The sequence below is a fragment of the Cebidichthys violaceus genome, unplaced genomic scaffold (assembly GCF_023349555.1).
Source record: "Cebidichthys violaceus isolate CVI_PGR_0920_01 unplaced genomic scaffold, fCebVio1.0.p SCAF_3, whole genome shotgun sequence".
Lineage (NCBI taxonomy): Eukaryota > Metazoa > Chordata > Actinopteri > Perciformes > Stichaeidae > Cebidichthys > Cebidichthys violaceus.
Window position 1 is genome coordinate 5,251,628 of NW_027176483.1, and position 23,788 is coordinate 5,275,415.

A 23,788-nucleotide genomic window follows, 5' to 3' on the forward strand; every position below is an offset into this window, starting at 1 on the left:
CAGCTGCTGGTGCTCCGTGTGAATCCGTTCGATTCGTGTCTCTCCGACACTCCTCGGATTCTTGGGAGGGTTGGAAGCTCAGCAAATCAGATTTCAGAGCTGGACCTTTTTGAGCTTTATTGGCTAATAGTGCTGTCAATCATCTAGCTTTCAATTCCAGGCAATTCTATTGGCTCCTACGGTTCGAAGGATGTCTCAATGGTGAAAATCGGAGAAGGGGGGGCTGAGATACAGCCCTGAACAGAGAGTCTGAAGCAGGATTTGACCTTAAACTAAATAACTAAAAAGGGCATAGAAAGAGCTTAAAACACTCAAAAAAGGTCCAATCTTCGGTCTATTGATTCAATGAACATCATGAGTGATACATAGAAGTGATATAGAGTGTTTTTGAATTTTAAAAATATTTTTTATTCAAATATTGGAGTATTTGATCAGTTTTCTAATTTGAAATGCTCTATATTTCATAAATGTTTCACTGTATCTATGTATAGCTGTGTATATAGAGCCTATATCAGTTGTTCTAAGAGCCCAGCATATTAAAAGTCTTGGATACCCATACTTTCCAAAAAACAATACCCTAAAAGTGCTGTTTTTCAAGATCGAGCTTTTGAGTTTTCCAAGTTCTGCTGTGTTCCATCCTTATCTTATGTGAACCAGTAACATGTATTCTGATAGTTCCATGATTTTTCTCATCTCAAAAATATATTAAATTTTTTTTTTTTATTTATTTTTTTTTTTTTATACAATTAATTAGGTATTTCTTATCTTTATTCGAGCTGAGGCCTGCAAATAGGCCTCGTTTTTAAAAGGTTAAACCAAGTCATTACAAGAATAAAGCAAACATCTTTATATGACTGCTCGTCCAGAGGTTGCGTGCCCAGCTGTTCCTTCAGTCGTCTTACTTGCCACTCCTTGTTGGCGCTGTAGATGCATTAAAGCCGTTACCTCGACATGCTCCTTTTATCTGGTGATAAAAGCTTTTTCTCTACGTCGCACGGCTGAGCTTATAAGTGACAGAGGCTCTGCTGCACCTCCGCCTCTGTAATCAACAGCCAGTGTCCGACGGGCACTTAACCCTTCGTCGACTCCACGTGCATCCCTGCTGTCAATCGCATCTGCTTTCAGTAAGGGAGGTCCGTCAGACGTACGGCTTTATGTGGCTGTTGTTGAGAGCAGTTAGTCTAGTATTTTGGATTCTTCTGTTTTGTGATTTTACTAAAAGCACGAGAGTTATATTCAGTATAACTAGGAATATTGTTCTATGTCCCTTGGCGGTGCACACACAAACACACACACACACACACACACACACACACACACACACACACACACACACACTGTAGACATATAACTGAGTGAGTTTAAGCACATGATACTTTCTGCTAAGATGCTCTAAATGAGGAGTTGTAACACTATAACGTCTAAATCTGTGTGTATGTGTGTGTGTGTGTGTGTGTGTGTGTGTGTGTGTGTGTGTGTGTGTGTGCAGGCAAAATAGCAGAAATTGTGACCAAAAACAATGTGTCTCTCATTTGCCACAATAGTCTGAATTTTAACTATTTTGACACAGCTTTGTTTACTGCTCTCAGATGAAATAACCAGTTTAATACGAAGTGTTTCCACAGATCTGTAACATACTGCACACACATTATAGAAGATATATATACTTTGTATAAAGATACACAGAGCTTCTCTTATCATAAAGTTAACTCCAGTTGTTTTAACATAATGGGGTATTAGTGTATTTCTCCACTGCAGGATGACTCTGAAATTTGAAAGCTGTTCTATTTGGCGTGAACTGATATTAAAGTCTGAATAAAGTTCACAAGTCAGTGCAGGTTTGGATTCATTACTGGTATAGTGTCACCACCAGCAGCAGGCGATACTTCTTGTTACAGTGACGTGAGATCTGTGAAGGTGATCAACATTACTCTTGTTGTAGTCACATATAACACTGATCAATTGGAGGGTAAACACAGGTCAAAGAGGAGGCCTCTGATCACAGGTCAGACACCAAATAATGAGTATTGGCATAGAGTGGGGTCATGCATACATGCCAATATGTCAATAATATGCTTATTCTTTCAGGGTTTTCTCTTTTCTAATACCACCCTTGAGAAAAGTCCTTCCTCCCTAAATTAAGGTTTTTAAGAACTGATTACATTGAAATGAGAACAATAAAAAAAGATGGGGCTTATTCATAGTCATGCATTGTAATGAATAATAAGCATGAATGCCACTTTGCCGAATGGACCCAACTTCTGATTTCCCCAAGTACTACATGTTCCTCTTATCAATGATTATTCATGTGTGATTGAACAGTTTCAGCTTGGTCAATACTACAAAAGCCTCCAAGGAGCCTGAATTGATGTAATTTGTCTTCCCTTAAATGGTGACCTGACACACACACACACACACACACACACACACACACACACACACACACACACACACACACACACAGCAACCTGTGTGTTAATATTCAAAGCAGCTACTGGGTGAACCAGTTTCTGAATTTCAACAGCTTGTTCGTTATTTGATTATTCCTTCAGCCTCTCATTTCAGTAACTGCACTCAAGGAGGAAAATGCCTTTCTGACGCCAATATAAAAAATACCCCCCCCCCCCCCCCATAAATAACACAGCAACAAAGCTCAAAGCAATGTACACATATGGAGGAGGAAAATAAATGCTCCTCTTCAACATATTGACATTTAGATTGAGGGAAACACATTTAATGGGCTGTTTTATCAGCAGCAAACAAGCAGAGAGTTTGGACTTGTGTGGCTGCTGCACAAGTGTAAACGTACACCCAGAGGGGTCGGGACGCACGGATCCACGCAGAGCAGGCTACTGATATTAGCATCGAGAGTATGATGGCACCATGAGCTAGCTGGCTGTCTGCCTCTGGCGTCTAATGGTTACAGCATTGAAGTACACAGTGGCCACATGGAGGGAGAGCAAGAGCTTACAGCTGATGAGTAGGGACAGTGTGTGTGTGTGTGTGTGTGTGTGTGTGTGTGTGTGTGTGCGCGTGTGTGTGTGTGTGTTTGTTTGTGTGTTATTCGCTCCACAGGCCTCTGCTAGATTATCATCTGTTTGGTGGAATCTGATACGGAGGAGAAGCTGCCATCAAAGGAAACGTTTCGTCAAGAAACCTGCCTCTGTCAGCCTCTCCCTCTCTCTCTCTCTCTCTCTCTCTCTCTCTCTCTCTCTCTCTCTCTCTCTCTCTCATACACATCACTAAAGACACACACATTTATATTCTCACCCACACACAGCTGTATGCACATGAATACTGTACACACATACTCTTCCTCTCTTTCTATTTCCTTCTAACTCTTTCTTTCTAACAAGCACATGAACAGAACTCAACACAAATTAAAGCAAACGCGTAAGACACACATACTGTACACCCACAGACGCACACACACACACACACACACACACACACACACACACACACACACACACACACACACACACACACACACACAGAGCCGAGCCCAGGGCTGGGGAACTCGGTGTGAACCCTGGGGAGAGAGAGAAGTCACGATGACAGAGCCGCAGATCGGAATGCAAGACACTTCTGTGCACACGGAGTGACTACATGCTGTTTATTTGGGGTTGGAGAATGTAATTATATGGCTGCTGTTGGTGTTATTAATCAGTTATGCTCTCGGCTGGAAACTGTTCAATATGATTTTTGGTGAGTGGGGAATGAGAGAATCCAGTGCACTTAAAAGCCTTTATTCTGTTCAGATGTGCCAACAGATGTATTTCCTTGTTTCACTTATAGTTTTTTTAGCAGATTTGTTTGTTTGCTATTTTAAAATCCCAACTAAAGGATAAAACTCCAGAGAGCATGAACGCCTACAATGAACATTATAATAAATATTTATAAGTCTTCAGGGGTTTTCAATCATGCAATCTGGGCTCAAATGTATGTGTTCATATCATAACATCCTCAGTCATATTCTTACAACGTTAGCAGAGAAAAAGGCGTAGACAAATGCCTCACAGATACACAAAGATACGTGTGTAAACTTCAAACCCAACTAAATACCTTATGATAATTAATGCTGAAGGTTGATTAATCTATTAGTCTGTTGTCTTATCGTCAACAATTTAGTAATTGATTGATTTGGCATTTATCAAGCAGAAATATCAAACATCTGCTTGTTCCTGTTTCTAAAATGTTGTAAATGTCCAATGTTAACTGGATATATTTAGCTTCGGGACTGTTGGCTCTGAACAAAACAACAAAGACATTTGATGACCTCATCAAGAGCTCTGGAAAATTGACACTTTTTGGACAAAACAATGAATTGATTTGTGGACAAAAAAACGAAACAGACTCAGCGATAATAAATTATTTGTTGCTGGCAACGTCTATCATACGAGGGTGGTGAAGAAAGAGTGCAATTTTTTTTGTAATTCTTTGCGGCTTGTACACGTGGCGGTGCTTCGTTCAGCTCAGCTCATGTGGCCTTAGTTGTTTATTAATTTATTCACTCATGGTTAGCTTGTCCGCTCCTTGTGGCCATTAAATGGTATAGCAGCGGTTAAACACTCAGTTTCTGTCCCTGTGTTTTTGGTTTTTTTTGCAAATTCAGAATATCTATCTATTTCAGAGGGTGGAAGGCAAAAACTAAATGAGTCATCAGGAGTTGAAAATAATAATTGTGAAATGCTTATTGAAACAGTAGTAGGTTACAGTAGTTTTTCCTCATGGTTCATACAGAGTTAGTAGGATGGAAGGTAATAAGCTATCTGTGAGTATACAACCCTTTTACATTGGAGAAATTTGGGAATATACAGTTACCTGGCCGACAAAATGTTCAATATCCGGTCAAACATTGACTTCTGTTTGTGTGTGATAAACTGGGGACACTAGACTCTGAAATACAGTTTCAGTTGGTGCTCTCTCCTAAATAACCTACTCTGTCTGCACTCTGATACGTCTAGATTCATGGCTGGATTGTGATATGTGTGCAGTGACAGAAAATGCCGCTCCGTATTGCCGAGAGCTTTTTTTTTTTGCCACATCTGAACTGTGATAAGAACCACCATCCGTGAGATGACGATACCACGGTTGTATTTATTTCAGCTCCTTCGCTTACGACTTTTATATTTTGAGATTGGCGCACCAAAAAGTCTTTCCTCTGCCAAAAGATTGTCTGCATCTGGTGCGGCCAGCTACTCTGCAGCTCCGACACCGGTTTGATCATCTGTTCTGAATTTGAAATGCTCCTCACTCCAAATTTTTCACCTTGAGGGCTTCTGCCAAGCCACCGGTCACGACGCCTCTCCCTGCTCTGCCTCCCCTGGTGTGAGAAAGTGTGTGTGTGTGTGTGTGCTGTTCTGCCTTTGTGCATGTGTATTGGTGCATGACATGCCTGGGGGGGGGAATGTGAGTGTATAAACTGTACATGCAAGTCAATGTGTTCACGGGGGTAGACATTGAAACAATGTCAAAGACTCTTCCTAGTAGGGAAAGTCAGTGAGCCACTGATGGACTCACTAACTGCCCTTTTGTGGCAGTACTGTGTGTGTGTGTGTGTGTGTGTGTGTGTGTGTGTGTGTGTGTGCGTGTGCGTGTGCGCGTGTGTGCCGGAGACAAGGTGACACAGGAAACGGGCCTTTTACTGATGACTGATGGCCGAGCCCAACTGTCCTGCTATAGTTGACTGAGATTATGTGACAAAAACAAAGTCCAGACTAAACACAAAGCGAGCTTGGTCACTAATCTGGTGCTGAATGATCCTTTTTGAAAGCATCGCTTCACTTCAGTTTTTTTTTTTTTTGTATAAACACATCCTGTTGAATATAGACCAACACTTTACTGTCACTGAAATGAATGGACACTAAGGCTTAGGCTTATGCAATATCTCTCCTTTTGTGTCAAAACACACCGAGTTTAGAATAATTGCCTTACGTTCCTCCACCTGTGTTTACAAAGAGAACACAATACCTTTTTTTTTTTTTTTGTCTTTAATACATTTTAATCCAATCGCCTCCCCTTCTCCCCCCCCCACCCAAGAGTGAATCTTTAAAGAACTCAACCGTTCATCAGCCTGCGACAGAGGCCTTTGTTCGCAGGAGCCAGAGGCCAACCTCAGTGTCTCCAGGCACACTCATCTTAACCAAGCTGAAAAATGGCTGTGAGTATAGGCTTTGTGGAAAAACGGTGAGCGGAAGAGGATTTTATTGGTTTCAAGGAGAATTTTCTCACTCGCACACTGTAAACAAATACAGCCTGAAAAAGCAGAGTCCTTAGGGAGCTCATTCATCGCGTACACAACTGCTCATCCATTCCATTACAGAAATTACACAATCGTTCATCACCGTAAGAAATCACTATATGGAACATGTTTTTGGTTGTTTTAATGACTTTTTGTTATTCTTATTCTCCTGTTGTCTGACTAGTTTACAGCATGAATAATTTCCTCCACTTGCGGTAATTAAACACAAGGGCTCACCTAAGAGACTCACTAACTCCAATACACACACACACACACACACACACACACACACACACACACACCCAAGAGACGTATTATCCGTGTGTGCATGCATGAGCACGCACACACAGCTGCAGATATAGCACACTAACACACTTTCTATGCACATGCGCTTGCAGCACACACACACACACACACACACACACACACTCGCAACAGTGTTTGCTGTCATGCAAAATCATGAGAGCCCACAACCGCTGCCCCTGGGCCTGTTTTCACACAGACACACAGGCGAGAGCAGGGGTTTTTCACAGAGGCTTTTGTGTGAATGAACAAAGGGAATCTCCTTCCTCCTCTGCTCCCCTATCCCTCTAAATCCTATCATGTGCCACCATGCGTCTCCCACACGCCTGTTTCCAAGTTACCGGCAGCGTCGGCTGCCAATCTCACTTAATTGCCTCCCGTGTAAAGTGGCGACTGATGAGAACGAGCTGTCCTCGCCTTTTCCTGCCGCTCGCTTGCTGCTACCTCACCAAAGGAGAGACTCCACCTGGGAACCACACCGTACATACCTTTGGGAAATCACGCAGTGGTGTTGACCTAGAGTGAAACTTCAGTAGCTGAACTGGGGACTTACTGTATGAAAAAGAAATGTAACTGAGGGACTTTTAATTTTGATAAACTGTTTCAATTTAGGAAACTGCTCTGTGAGGACATTTGATTTAAGCCCTAATAGACTCTATGGGATGGAAAGCACATGAATATGAAGGGCTTTGAATAGCAAATGTCTTGTTTGAGATTACAAAGTAAAGAGCAGAGAATGAAACAATAGCAGCAGTGTTTGCTTTAACAATAAGCAGCTTTCCTCACTAACCTTTGCTCGAGCCTGGAGAAAAAGAAAAGGTCTTCTCGCTCACTCCCGCTCGCAGAATTTACCACCCTGTTGCTCCTTGTTTCCTCTTCCTTTGTTGCGACCTTCCTCACAAATAGAACCTCCTCATCCTCAGGACCGGGGCAAGGAATTAACAGCTCATGAGGGAAGCCAGGCGGAAGAGAAAGAAAACATGCCAGAGAAGAAAAGAAACACTTCTCTTCTCGCCCCTAAGTCCTCCCTGGCAGTGTATCCCCATCCGTCAGAGCACAGCGACTGAGAGAGAGTGTGAGAGAGAGAGCGAGCGACAGATGAAATGATACTGAGTAAGTGGGCGAGTGAGAGAGAGAGAGAGAGAGAAAGAGAGAGGGAGGGAGGAAGAGAGAGCTTGTGTGTATGCATTGGAGGGAGAGCCTCTCTACTGTATGAGCTCATGTTTATCTGCCTGTCTGTCTCCTCTGCATGCATTTCTTCTAGACAGAAGCCACAAGGTCAGCTGCTTTTACAGTAACGACACATTGTTTCCTCTTGAGGGAAAAGACTTCCCGTTCGTTCTCCGCTCAACTTCCCTCATGAGTGATATACTCCCTGCGTTTTAATGCATTTTAAAAGCTCTCTGTTCCTGTCCCTTCATTTATTAGCATCCTTGTGAGAGTTAATCTAATCTCTTCTCTCACCAGCATTGCCTGCCCAGAGGTTGTTCCAGCGAGGAATGTGCTGCAATTTTATTTCGGATTCACGCTGTGCAAAGATGAACACAGACAAACAGAAGCGATATTGTGTCAAATGCACAAATTAACTGATACACTGAAGAGAAAACTGCCTGGTTTGTACTTGTACACACAGGAAAAAGATTTTCAAAAACTGCATTCATGCAGCACCAGGCGGTAACCTCCCATTTCTGAAAAGTGAAGCCAATGCAGAAGAGCCTTAAACTTGCATTCTCTCTCATGGCCAACAGGGGGCGGCGAGTCCGGTTGCAAAAATAAGTCCGGTTGTATAGAAGTCTATGAGAAAATGATCCTACTTCTCACTTGATTTATTACCTCAGTCAACATGAGTTTATGGTCTCAATCGTTAGTTTTAAGTCTTCTTCAATACAGCATGATGTTCATTTCGTAATTCATGGTCCCATTTACAGTGAAATAGACCATAAAGCAGGGTAAGCTTCAGGGCGGGGCCACCTTGTGATAGCGGTAGCGACAATAGAAGTAAATATGAAATAGAATATAAATAGTATACTATAACATCCATTACCATCAATGCAATTGTAGAGACAAAGCTAACAAAAGACATCACCTTGGGCTACGGAAAGCTGTGAATATGCATTTTTTTTTTACAGTTTTCTGTTGATCTGTAGACTAATTCATTGAAATAAAATCGTCATTATGTGCAGCACTATTGCATTAACATGCAAACATTTTAGGACTGGTGCTGGTTAAGTGTGAGAAGATTGGCTTGCTCCAGGCCACTATGGGAATTGAAGCCCTTTTTGGCCACCTCCCAGCTGTGCTCATCAACACTTCCAGTGCTTATCGTAGGTCAGGATTAAATTAAAGCTGTCCAAATTATTATTAAAACTACAGGGACATTTTTTTTTTTTCGAAGCCCGGCTTTTACGTCACTGCCCGAACAGTAAACTAGTGAGAACTGTTGGTTTTGTAACATTTACAGGCGTAAAGACAAACCAGTATTGACAGTGGTGACTTGGTCTGGAAGTGTGTATGGGACATGCTGTACCTGTGATGCTCTGCCTTTCTTTTCTGCTCTGCCGATTCCTGATGTTGCACGGCAGCCGGAGAGCCTAAAGCGCCTCCCTGGGGTACGCCACATATACTCGAGTCAATATGCACGTGGAGCGGCAGATCAATCGGGTCACACGCATCACTGAAAGGTGATTCAGGGGCCAAACTGACAGCGTCCCCAATTATGTTGATGAAGTGTCAAAATGTCATGAATCACACACACACACACACACCACAGGCAAAGTTCACATCACTGATGAAGTGATAGAGAATCTCTCCAGAGCAAAAGGTACTAACATGTGACCGGGCTATATTGACGCTGCACGTTGACCCGCGGACCGGGGCGATCAAGAGGTGCTCCCTTGGTGCACTGTGGGTATCGCGCCGTCACAGCTGGCGGGTGATGCTCCGCCACATGCAGCAGGAGGACGGAGCTCCGATCAGGGCCAGCTTCTGTCACAGGGAGAGTGGGTCGACAGGGCGGCCTGAGGAAGGATGTGTGATGATCAGCCACGGAGGAAGTGTGCACAGCCGCGAAATAACCAGTGCGTTTGTGTTTCCGCATGTGGACTTGAGTGAGTGTTTGCAGGAAATAGCTAACTACTCATAGTCATTTCCGATCCAGCACAATTGCTTCAGGGCCATCTTTAGTGCCGTTCTTTGTTACCAACATTCAGCGTACACAGAAACACTTAGCAAGTGAAAAGCTGGCTGAAATCAATTTTCAGTATATCATATTGCATTTGCGCTACATGTGAACCAAAAACTATAAATGCGGGGAAATAAGCTGGAATCCATCACAAAACCACAAAAGATGATTTTATTTGTCACAGAAAAAGAGCTGTGATGAAATTCTTGCCAGGATTGCTGTTTTTATATGGAACGCTCACCCGGAGTGCCAGAAAGTAAATATTACACATTTCTCTTACAACTCTTATGAAATATTGAGTGGCTTGAAATGTACTCGGGAAACGAGGTCATGATAAATGAATGCAAAGCAGGGGAAGCTGGCTGCATGGATTGTTCGCTGGCGGCACTTAGACACAAGATAATGCCTCTGATGACTGTATATCAGACACCACACGCACTTGACCATCCTTACTGTCAATAGTCAAGTTTTGCAGCAGCTGGACAAAGGTGGGAGTTTCACCTCCAGGTGTGTGCTCCCTCTGTGAACCAGAGACAACACAGAGTCTCTCAGTGGCCCTGCTGAGGTCCAGGGTTGTGTAAGTGACTTGATTTGAATCGTCCTCCACACAGCTCGGCTCATTTATAATACAAGTGGCTGTGCATCACCTCATTATATCGCTACCTTCTTACAGATGAGAATGATCTCCTCCAGTTCCCTTTTCTGTTTCAGTTCCTCTCAGAGATTCAGAGATGGTAGGAGTTATTCTGTCTAGCGTGGCCTTTCCTCCTTTAAGCCAAGCTCCGGGAGATTTCTTTGAATTTCTTTAAGGAGGCTCCATAAATGTAGGGGATCAGCTTACACAGCTCACTATTAAACCTGCAGGGTATTTGATACAGATGTGACTTTCAATCTACAAAAAAAAAAAAATAGAGATTTTGGCTCAGCTTTGTATTATATGGTCCAAGTGCAAGGCAATGACTTTTAGAAAAGGCTTGTCTTTCTTTTTCCTCTCTTAGATCCTTCTCCCTTCTACAGCACAGGCCTCTGGGGCTGGGTTACCTCCTTTTGCAGGGCATTTGTAGTGGTGGATTTAAAATGAATTTACGTTCTTATGCAAAAATGTAGCCCAGCTATGAATTCAGTGTCCTGCAGCTGATGCCGTGTAAGTCCCATGGTAATAAAGTGAGTGAATGTGGTTGTCAAGCTTTTCTCCGGGGCCCTGCTTAAGCACACTAGATGGAGGTCAGGAGAGAAGTGGGGAATTGTGCAAATCCCTGCAAGTCATTGCATGTCCTCTGCTCTTTAGATGTACGCCGCTAATAGAAACGTGCATCTTGCTGCTCTCTCGAGTGTGACTTTTGGACATCTGGGAGCAGTTTTTGCTTTTGCTTCGTTTCATTTCAAAAGGTCAGAAAGGAGAAAGATGAGCGAATTTCTTCCTTTAATTCCCCAAAATGAGCCGTTTCTTGTTTCAGTCGATTGTTGCTCTTCAAGGATAAGTTTGAAAAGTGGGCCTCCAGGTAGGCTGGTTAAGGACACTTATACCTCCACCCCTTCATGATATCGCGAACATGCTGGTGCTGACACAGCCTTTACAAAAAAGAAAAATCAGACAACAGCAGCTCTCTGTTTAGCCAAATCCCCTGACGGGTGGCTGTCCGCTTGCTTTCCCTCATTCAGGGAAGTGTGTCCTCCTAATTGCATCGAAGGTAGCGTTGCTTGTTGCAAAGCTTTAAACCCCATCTTGAAAGCAGCGGGGTGTCACTTAACATCAGCAATTACAAGACTCAATCATAAACCGCTCAGCCATCTGAAAAATGTAAGGATAATAATTTTTTTCCTCCTTGAAAAACAAACAACCCAGTGAACACAGTAATATGCAGTTTTTATGGCTCCTCTTTGAATACTTGTTGTTCTGAGCTGAGCAGCTGCATTTCTCACCAAAATCTACGTCTGGAGGGAATTACAAAGCCGAATTATATGCATACTTAAACAGAGAAACTAGCTTTTCATTGTTGTAGAATATAACTTTAATTGGCATTTATAGATCATATTGTTGTTTGGGGGACGGATTTTACGAGAGTATAACCTCCAACTTTTCCTACTTTTCCACTTTTCCCTGCTGAAGAAATTCTCTCTGACAGGTTTTGAGTCATACCTCCAGTGTGTTGTGTTTTCTGTGAGTCAGTCGTACGTCTAATCGATGTTCTCTCCGACTGAATGTGAAGTGACAAATGGGTCCTGGCATCACACTGAAAGAGCTTTGCTCTCTCAAAAGTCACTCTGTCCAAACTCCGGACTTTTGCAGCTGTCGCCATATTGCCAAGACTGAGGTCATCTCTGGTGTTACTGTTTCTATTCCAGCAGCCTTTCACCTTCATCATGTAATCACTAACATTTTTACTGTCAAAACAACACAGACACACTACTGTTAGTCCGTCTGCACTGCATTGTTTTTCCAACTCATTCAGAAATGAGATGTTGCTCATGGGGGAAGAAAGAATACCTGAAATGACTGAAACAACCAGTTCATTAACCTGTTAGTCAGAAAAACATAAAGCAGGAACAATTTTCAATCAATCTTTACGTCATCTAAATGTAAAAATGCCTCACTGTTTTCAGCCTCTTTAAATGTGGATGTGTTTCTCTTTTCTCAGTTTTACATTATTATTATAAATTAAATATCTTTGGATCAAGGCCTGGTGGTCGGAAAGAGCAAGCTATTTAAGTGATCTAAATGATAAATTAATTAATTGTAAAAAATAAAATAAAAGGTTTGGCATCATAAACAAATGATGTACTTGATGACAGAACTATAGGTTTTTGATTAATTAAATATGTGTAAAGAATTGCTGTTTCAAGGACAGATTTGCTCTCTTTATTTATATATAGTATTAACTTAATGGATCCTAAATATTTGAGAAAAGTTTAGCCTGTAATGTGCAAGAGAGGCGCCTCCAATTAGCAAATTGTCCTGGTAGGCGACCTGCTAAATGGGATGATTTAATTAGAAGAGGCATATATATAATTTTCAGAAGACAAAATGCTACAAAACCTGCACAACCAAATGACTTTGCCCTCAAAAACTATCAATGTTATAGGCAAATACTCCTAATTTATGAAAAGGATGGCTCCTACTGTAAATCACAGTGTGCACTATTTAAACTTTTAGACATTCTGGGACGAAGCTCTTAAAATCTTTTTTTGTACGACATACTCAGAAGATGAAGAGGCCAGAAGAAATGTCAGACAACACAGAACGGCTCCATAAAATATTCACCAGCTGTCAATAGTATGTCTGCTCTCTCTTCATCCTCTCGTCTGTGTGTAAACAAGAAAGCCTCAGCGCTCCGTCACCATCGCCCATCAGGACGCTTCACTCTGAAGCCTCAGTGGGGAGAGCAGCTGTCCGTCAAACGGATGCAGACTGATGTAACTGGTGGTCCACTTAAATTGTGTATGAGGCTTTTTGGGGGAAAAGCTTTTAAGATGAATTCATGAATGTAAATATCTGCAACCCTCTTACTTTAGATACACACTTTTGGATTAAACAAAATAACAAGGCTTCGCTCATCATGATCATGGTCACCGTCACAGCCGACAACTTGTTATTGCCGCCATAAAGCACTGCAATTACTTTTGTGTTTGTGAATACAGGTGATGCATTATTACAACAATCCTGCTACTGAGATGAAGTGGGGGTTTTTTGTGCAAAGTTTAATAGCTTTTCACCTCCAGAGCAACCGTGTCTTTTGCAGTAATTGATGTCTTTGCTGTCGATTTGATCATTAGTGAGAAAACAATTCAGCAATTGGCTGAAAAGGATTTTTCCTTTTTTTTCTTTATGGCGTCCATAATAAAATTAAACAGTGCCTCAGAACAGCAGGCTGTTAAAATGACACACTGTGGAATAGCTGATGAGCAGCATGGATGTAAATTTGCGGCTTTTAAGGTTCCTGTGAGAGGTTTTAACTTAGCCAATGACAAACGCATGCAATAAAAGGAGATGGGGGATAAATGGAAAGAATTTGCAGAATTTAACATGAAAATGTTCAGAGGCGTTATTAGTAACTGAGGATATCTAATGCTGACCTAATCAAATTTTTGCCACCAATAAAGTTAGTAAACAATGTTTTGTTAAACTTTAGAAGCAGAACAAATGGTCAATAACTAATTAAGAAAAGCAATTGTGTGCTGCCATCAAAGCTTTTAATGACAAACTGATTAGATTTTAGCTCTTTTTTAATGTGTGTTTTTTTTTTAGAAAGGAAATAAACTGAAACTCATTCATGTAGTACTTCAAGAACTTTCTGCTTCACCTCTAATCACCTTTTTGTAGCTCAGCCTTCTGAATCGTGCCAACCTTACTGATAGCTTCAGTAACGTGGAGCTACAAATTAAAACCAGAGAAGAAGCATTGGAGAGAACAGTCAAGACAATAACTTGAAATACGACTAATTTTGGCATTAACGCAACACATTTTTTAACTGCAACATTAAGTTGCAAATCTTCGTGGCAAGGAGCCTTTGTGATGTCTGCCCAAGTCAAATCTAACACACCTGGGTGTCTGGCTCCTCGTGTCTCAGGTTGTGATTCACAGTGCTCTAACTTGTCGACCCGGTGTGCTCTCTGAGAGGAAAAATAGATCTTGCATTTGATGAAATTACCTCCATCAAATTCAACTAGAAGGGGCAGCACTGGCAATATAATGCTCATTTATGTCTAGTTATCTCATAGTACTTACTTTTTAGGTCATTGTTTAGAGTAATGAATACGGCCTCTGCTTTGATAGTCATAAGTCCCTTGTTTGTCTCATATCTGAAAAAGCACACCGGTGACTTTTACATTAAGTGGAGATTAACAGCGGAGATTTTATAGGTCGCACATAGTAAACTGTCTGTAAGTCTTCCAACATGGCAAAAAGCCTGTAACGTAAAGGCTGCAACAGTGAGAGAGATTAAATGCGTGTTGTGTACCACCTTTTAAGATCACAGTAATAAATGTGTTATATCAATCATTGTATCTTATGCACACAAAAAAACATAAATTTAATGAATTTGTACTGTAATTATAGACTGTATATAAGAAATCAATTTAGTTGTTTTGATGTCACCCATTGGTGTGTGGACTGCGGTTTTGAAGCCTCAAATTTGGCGCTTTGGCCTTCACCGTCTTGTTTTTTTGCAACCAGTGTAGACAAGTGATAATATTTGGACTGCGGAGGAGTGATGTAGAGATGCCGGATACGGCTGTGGTTGCGGCAGTGACCTGTCAATCACAAGACCTCGCCCTAAAACATACCCTGCTTTATCGTCTATTTTACTCTAAATTAAATTTTATTTACTAAATGAACATCATGCTGTATTGAAAAAGAGAAACATTGCAATTGAGACCCAAAACTCATGTTTACAATGTTTACTGAGGTAATAAATCAAGTGAGAAGTAGGGTCATTTTCTCATTGACTTCTATACAATCTGACTTATTTTTGCTATCAGAGGAGTCGCCCCCTGATGGCCAGTAGAGAGAATGCAAGTTTAAGATACTTCCGCATTAGTTTTTCTTTTCAGAACCAGGAAGATGCCACCTAGAGAAAGTTAGAGAGACGCATTTAAGGCATTGAGGAGATTGTTCTTCACATATTAGAAATGAATAGGAAAATGTATCCATAGTTTCATTGTTCGAAGTGATGGCGAGCATCTCTTTTGCTTCAGAAGCAAAATATTTTTTTTAATCCATCAGTGCCTTTCAGAGAACAGAGAAAACGTTTCTTCCTTGCCATCATAACTTTTTAATTCACTGCCGCCAAAAGTTGCGCAAGCAGGCAACTCTTTCTTTAAATGTCATGTCTGAATGAAGCCATAAGGAACGTTTATGTAAGTATTTGTATGTCTGAATGCCATCACTTACACAGATAGATGAAGCCAGAAATGTTATGTATTACTTGTCTAAAAAGGGCTTCTTATGGGAGTGTGGAGGTCTAAGACACGAACTGACCTCCTGACCTGAACATTTCTGTCCACTTTCAAGAAATCCAATTAAGGCTTTTTCAACCTCGCAATGTCTCATCTCCAGTTTCTGTTTATCTGCTCTCAGCCTCAGTACTTTTCAGATTTTTCCATGTAGACTTCAGTACATTGAGAAAAATCAACTCTTTTGTGTATAATCCCCACCTTCCTTTTAACCAGAATCTTGAAAAATAATGTCCTCAAGTTTGTTTGATCAGAGTCATCTTTCAACATGATTCACAGTTTCAACTTGTGGCCCGTTTGAATAGCAACACCTTGCTAGATGACTGGACATGACTCCAGGGGCAACTGTGGCTCAGAGTTAGAGCGGGTCGACCTTTAATCTTCCCCGGCTCCTCTAATCTATGTCGATGTGTCCTTGGGAAAGACAATTAACCCCAAATTGCTCCCGAGGGCTGTGCCATCGACATGTGAATGGGTGTGAATGTTAGTTAGTCCTGATGAGCAGGTGTATGAATGGGAGTGAATGACGTGTAGTGTAAAAGCACTTTGAGTGATCGGAAAACTGGAAAGGTGCTATACAAGTACAAGCCCTTTTACCATTCACACCATCTTCCTCGTCATTGTTAATGGAAAAGCACATGAGTTCTAATAAGTTGTACAAAAACCAAGCTGTTGACAGTGTTTTAAAAGCAGTGGTGAACAAAGAAATAAATTACTTTGTAAAAAAACAACCCTTTAACTGAACCATAACTCCTATCTGCAGGTAATTGACAAACCCATGATGTAAACGGTATCTATACATAAACAAAAGACCTACTCCAAACCTCAACAACCGTATATTTTAACAAAACTACCCAACCCAACTATTTGCATACTATCCAAAGAAACGGTTACCTTATATTATAAGTAGGCTATTATACTATTTGAGATTCCAGTAGTGCTATTGGCAACTACTTTGAGAAATTGGCAACCAATTCCGGGCTATTGCTTTTAAATATATAAAAAATAGGGGCCGCAAACAGCAAAATGTGCATCCTAGGTAAACACATTTTTAGAGACAAATGACAGACAATCAGACAATGGTGAAGCAAATTATGTTGTTGTCTGTGGGCTGACTAACCCGTCAACGCAACAAACAAATGTGTTAATGGACTCAACGGACAAAGAACCAGATGAACCCAAACAAAAAAGCCTTGTGTAGTTTTGGGAAGCGAAGTATCCCGGCATCTTTGAGCTGGACGGAAAATTATACTGTAACTTCATTACTTTATATATTATACACCATTATCTGTACTTCTGTTTCTGGCAACACTAGTTTTGGAGTGGAGCAGTTGAGGTGTTAAGATGGTATTCAGTTCAATGAAACAAACATTCACGTCCATTGAGGCTTTAAAGGAAGTCCTTCTCGAAGCCTTCTACAGGAAGGGCACGCAAAGACTGTCAGCACTGCAAAGGACTATTTATGTAATGTTTACCTTTGAGGCTTTTAGTGACATAGTTATCCGGAGGAGCTTAAAACGAGTCCGTATGAAGCAGCTCAGGGACACAGACACACGATGCACAGTTGCTGTGGGGACCGAATGTCTCAAACTTCCTCTGTAACTATAACACTGCCTGCACACTGCGGTCTTTCCTGGACAGATTTATAGATAACAGTAACTCGTAAAACACAACATTGTCACCAGCCTCCTTGCACTGTGAAGTCAACACTCAGCGTTGGGTAGTGTATTGATTTTAAAATGATATGAAACCTACCCTCCTCTTTGCGAAGTTGTGTGCATCACATATTTGATATTTTTACAACTATTACTATCGATCAATCTAAATGTTCTGGTTATTGACTGTTCTCTGAACCCTGCCCCTGAACAGTGATTGCAGACCGTAACTAGGCACGACAGGCCTGTCAAGCTTTGGATTTCTCCTCAAGTTGAAGTGGTGTGTGTTGGGCTTTGGTAAACACAATACTGGATTTAAAGAGTTTGGGTGGTGGTGTTTTGTTTTTTCAAGCCACTATAAAAACCAAAAACACTAGAGCAAAAGTGTAAGAAATATGGAGTTTGGAATAACGTTTGCATAGTGTAAACTTCACTTCCTGGGTGAAGTTTACACTTGAGCAACTAAAGACATTAAGATTAGCATATTCCTCATCATTAAAAGTGAAACATACTGTTTGAAAATGTTGGAGAAAAATAACTTTTAGAATGATCAGTTCTTATTGTTTAACATACAAGGCTCCGTGAAGTCTGTGACTCCTGTGTGAACTCTCTTCACACTTGCTATCTCAGATGTTCCTCGTTGTGAACATTCACCTGTGCTGCTTATCCAAATATTCTAAAGCCCAAACCATCCTAGGGTTATCTTAACACAAACATTTGTTTGCGTTAGCATCAACTAGCTGGCTATGGCTGAAATAAAATGTGCCATTGCCGCTGACGATATCTACAACTGTCTGCTAGACAAGAGGAGCCTGCATGTGTGTGAAATGAATCGAGTGTTGAATCTGCCACTGTAAACTGTATATTTGACGTGCTAGAATGGAGAGATGATCACAATAAATCATTAGATATAAAACCTTCAGTGCCGTACAAGTAAGGTACATTAAGGTACAGCAAGGAGTAGACATCTGTGGCAAAGTTCTTGTCTCTGAAATTTTTGTTGATTGGAGAAGGAATAGTGATCAGCACTTTATTACTCAATCAGCATAAGAGCCATTTGGTGTGATTGCACGAGGTTGTTAGACAGCTATTCAGTCGCATTCAAGAGCCCCCTTGTGTGTGTGAGTGTGTGTGTGTGTGTGTGTGTGTGTGTGTGTGTCTGTGTCTGTCTGTAAGTGTGCATCTAGCTGCTTAAAATCAGGCGACCTGACGATGTAAGTAGGGCTCTTTTGAGCACGCTCCTCATGACTGATGAGCTGACCTCTGACCTCGGTGTGTGTGTGCGACGGCATTACGAGATCCCTCTGCCTATATAGAGGCTGCTCACACACTGAAGCCTGAGGCTGGTAGCTCATAAACCTGATCCAATAAATCTGAAACCTATATATCTTTTTCCCACACTACAATTAGATAGATCATAGCATGTTCTGGTTGTTCAAAGATGGTTCTGTTCTATTTGTAAAAAACAAAAAGTGGATAGATTTGGAACGTTTTTTAGTGCTAGCCTCTGAACATATTTGCCTTGCTCTGCTTTAGTTAGAACTATCAGACACTGTAAGCAACTTTGATAACAGCTGATAAAACGCTACAGATCTAAATTCAGTGACAGGTTGCTTTTAAAATCTGCCACTACATTGAGGGTTAATCCTCTGGTGTAAAGGAAGCACTTTGAGCTTCAGCAACTGGAGGTGAATAGCCTGGAGCGTTTGTGTGGTGAAACAAAAAACGGTATAATCTGAATAATTCATGAATCAATTCATTCACTATTGATTCACTACCTTCTCTGCCTTATTGACATGTTTCAAGGTAGTGAGAGTGCATGTTTCTAGCGTGCGTATACAGTACATCTGTTTCTAATTTATGTGAAAGGACTATCACGCTGTTCATGCTTAGTACTATTGTAGCTGAAGTTATGTAATGGCAGTGAGGAATGCTTGCATGGTTAGGAATAGGTAATAAGGCGTCACATTTTCAATGACAGCACTGCTAGTTGTGTTTCATCATGTTCTGTTTTGTGTTTTTTTCAATAAGAGAGGTAACATGGCAGAAAGAAGGTAGAAAGAAGCAGAAATATAAAGATGATGTTATTACTAGGTCAAAATAACCATTTATTAGTGTGAGTCAATGACCTGAAGTAACTACATAAATAACACTAACACTGGGAATACACTGGGAAAGAAAGCATTCGCTATACTGAAGCGTCCTTGAGGAAAACACTAAACCCCCCCAAGTCAGGAGTTTCTGACTCCGAAATGAGAAATTTCTTATTAGTGGGATCAGTATGCTATCACAGAAAAGCATTTAGTACCATAGGAATGAGGGATATAACTTACAGAGGACCTGCACCGACGCTCTACATTTGTCCTGTTTGCTCATTCCTGGATTATTATAACATGGTGTCTTTGGTAGTCGGCCTGAACTCATGCAGAACAAAGAAGCCGGCTGAACCGTTGTTATTCCATCCGGTGTTTGGGTTTTGGCTACACAAGACTAAGCTGTTAAATCAAGCATGAATCATCAACTCCAGGATCATTTGTGAAACCAACAATATAATTCTAGTAGATCATGAGAAAGAACACAGAATAAGTGAAAAAAGCAATTAAAGGGTGTTAAAGCGGCATGACGACAACTCATTTAAAAAACAAATTACTGCAAAAACAAAACACTTTGCACTTAAAACAGATCTTATTTGGAATGTTTTTCATTTTAAGCACAACAGGTATTGTCATTCCTGAAATCCTGAGGTCAATTCCTCTAGTATGCTAGTCACGCACTTCCTTCCTGTACTCTATTGATTTTCAGGGAATCACCCTTAATTTAAGGCGAATAAACCAGTATCTCTGAGACCCCTATGAAGGTAGACAGATGGGCTCGAGATTTATTAGCAGTGTCGATGTCAGCAGACCTGCAACGCATCATTTACTGAGAAACGTCACGGACGGAGACATGATTTAAGCCCTGTGTAAAGTCACAGAAAATATAAATCATCTTTTTCCCTCAATACTTGGATTATCAACATTTATGTGCATATTTGCAAATACATTATATCCTGTTCATTACCTACACAATAAATGCTTTGAGAAAGGTGTTAAATGACGCGGTGGTTTAAATCACAATTTGCCTAAATCTGGCACGTGATTGTTTAAATTTGACTCTTAAGATATTTCTATTCCCATTTTGGGATTGGGAGTGCTGTGTGTTGTGTGTTTTCCCTTGGATCTGAAGAATACTGCAAATCCAATCATAGCAACACATTCACACTCAAACCCCTCTGCTGAGCCAACAGTGACACTGTTTTTTGGGATCGCCTTGAGGAAAAGCGAGATTAGCTTTGATCGTACGCGCACACGCACTCATGAGAACAGACGTATTGTGTCTCGTCTTTCATCTGCTCTCACTGTTTGATTCCATCTGTCAATTGTTCATACTTGAAGCACCTCAGGGTCTGTTATGTCTTTCTTTTTGTGTGTGAGTGTGTGTGTGTGTGTGTGTGTGTGTGTGTGTGTGTCCCTTTTGAGACTGGTGGGAGGAAGAAGAAAGAGACCGAGAGAGACAGACTTGCCCTCCCTGAGCCCTTGGAAAAAAAGCAGACGAGGTGATTTCAATTTGATTTGTCGTGAATCACATTAACTTAACATGACACGAGACAGACAGGCCATGACCAAACACTCGGAGGACCACAGCATGCAGAGAGCAGTATCCCCTGCAATGCCAACGCCGCTCAATGCTTTCAGGTTCTCCTTCTGTCTTTGGTTCAACCTAATATTCCCACAATGTCATAATTTAATGACCTGTATCACAGCCGATCAGCACACACTTGAATGGATCTGTATCAGCTAAAGTAAAGCAGATCAAATCACAAATTCTTTACTTTTGTCCTCGTCAGCCTGCTAGTGTTGCAGCGCTGCTCTCCTTTAAGACAGCGGACCGAGTTCAGACACAGATGTGGGCAAAAACATACTGATTGAAATCTGTAATCTAGACTTTATTATTAGCAAAGAATAGAATATTCGGCTCGCAACTTCTCACTTTTAGCCGACGTTGACTGACATTTTCAGTTACAATGGCAAACGCTAATTAATGTTAATTCTGTGAGCAATTTAATGGCAGGCCAAAAATAAATGTGGTTAGTTTGCTCCCTCTAAGTTGCTGACTGCACTCTGCCAATGATTAGTAATGAAGTAAAAGTTTATAGTTTTGAAACGTGACCTTTCAGTGTTTGAATCAAGAAGCTTGTGAAAAATAAGCTGGGCTGAATTCAGAAGTCTACAGCTGTTATTCCAATGTGCCACAAACATACTCAATCAACATTCAGGTAATCATATATCGGCACATGCCCAATATTACATAAAATTATCAGAAAACATCTGGTCTCTTAATCAATTGTCAGAAAATTAAACAGCAGTCATTTTGATCATCAATTTGAAGCAAAACTGCCATAAATGTGTGGTTCTTAAATAGTGATTATTTGGTGGTTTTCTCTGTATTCTAGAACAAACTTAATATGTTTCGGTTTGGAACTGTGGGCCGGTAAAAACAAGACATCTGAGGAGTTGGGGGATTTGGCGACAGTATACACACACTTAGACAAGCATGCACAAATGCACCTGAATGGTGAAGTAAATGAAGCGTAAATTGATTGCTGACTGATGGGCCGATAGCAGATGAGTGTTGGCAGCATGTGGATAAAGACAGACAGGTGCCTTCAGCCTCACAGAATACAAGCAGCCAAGTGAAAATGAACAAATAGAAAGTTATTTATTTCAAAAGCATTTTTTTCTTTATTTATTTATTACACTGGAAAAAAAACACACAGTTCTTTTGTTGCAGTTAATTGTTCAGTCTTAAGTGCTTTTCATTGGGCTCGTCTAGGTGGGCGATATGGCTGCTGCCATATGGTGCTTGAGCCCACGCCAGTGTGATTTTCTCTACACCGTCCCTATCATCAGTTAATCTCTTTCTGAGAAATCTCAAGCATTCAGTGAACCTAACTAGAGACACGATTTACGATTAATGACCCAATAAAAACGAGAGTCACATGGACAGAAGTCAATCACACGAATGGATTTATGCTAACAGTTGACGTCACATGGAGCAAGAACTGTGATTTCTGGTAGATTGTGTATAAGACTGCACTACTGTGTTGACAATTTGGTCTGTGCGAGATAAATTAAACATTTTAAAAATGTTATTCTCATTAGACGTTAAGTGTCTGAACTATTATATTATCCTTTCAAGTGTTATCAAATCTGTGGAGTGCATTTTCTACTTCATTCTTCCATCTATTTTATGAGCTTTAGACAAGGAGGAACCAATTTCACTTTGGGAATCAGGAGCCTTATCATAACAGAGGGGTCCAAATGTCTCCATGACCTTAGAACGTTTTGTAATTTGGGTCAGCTACTGGTTGTGTCTGCCATGTCAAATTGGAGCCAGACAAGAGGCCAGATGAAAAAAGCAGTCAGTCTCAGGCGAAGTGGCCAAAAGAGGACAAATTGTGGGATAGCAGCCCCCCCCCCCCCGAAGCCAGCCTTGGACCCATGGAGCTTGGCTGAGCATGAGCACATGACATAGATAGACTTGTTGATGCCTTACACCCACGAAGAGAGGATTGTCAGGGAGTTGAGCTTGGCTGGGAACTTTAGAATGATGTGTACAGACTTGAGCTTACCTCTGTGCAGAATGCTGGCTCACAAATCTCCACAGCAGGGACTGCATTCTCTTTTGGTGAGATGTAGTTGGGGATACTTCAAAAGTTAGTTTAAAGTGGTAACAATCAATATTTTCACTATAGCAATGGATCAAATAACTGTATGTCATTTAAAAGGGGTTGCTCATAGAGATTAACCCATTGAGAATTGTCACCCAAATTTGTATTCCCCCTCAGCATTTACGAGCTTTATAGCATCTTTCAGCTCATTGTTTCGTTTTTTTAAAAAGCCACGTTATTATTTTATCTCTCATAGCATTGTACACTTCGTGAATGCTAATGTCTCTCTGTCTCTGCTGGATTTAGTAGGCAACTGTTTGCTAACAAGTCGCTATGTCTATAGCACATTCAGAATGAGTATTGGCATTCAGGGGGCCTCGTGCTTGTCAATGCAACAAATCAAGTCCAAGTATGTCCCTGACGGCACGCAAACATCTGTCAAACAACAGACTTGACGGTTCCGTCTTCTGAAACATGTGCAGAGATATACTGAGTGTCTCACAAGGCTGATGAAGCAGAAATGCATCTATAAACATCCAACACTTGACAAAATATGTCACTCTAGCTGCACATTACCACTTTAGAGTAATGCATTTTGTCATAATTAAAGGCAGTGTTCATCTCTCTCTGCTTTGTCACTGCAACGGTGTCCTTTAATACTGAATTTCAATTTCACGCGACTTCAATGAGCCCTCGTCTGTCACAACTGACACACCGTAGTTTGTAAATAAAGGCAATATGCA

At 41.0% G+C, this 23,788-nt stretch overlaps 1 protein-coding gene across 1 annotated transcript in view; it reads right to left on the bottom strand.

Annotated features, from left to right (window-relative positions):
* shisal1b (shisa like 1b) overlaps positions 1 to 7,546 on the bottom strand; it is a 34,896-nt gene extending 27,350 nt beyond the window's left edge. Inside the window, exon 1 of the mRNA XM_068723636.1 lies at positions 7,338 to 7,546. The gene's annotated coding sequence lies outside the window, so the exon portion shown is untranslated. The remainder of the gene's footprint in view (positions 1 to 7,337) is intronic.
* Positions 7,547 to 23,788: the final 16,242 nt, after the last annotated feature.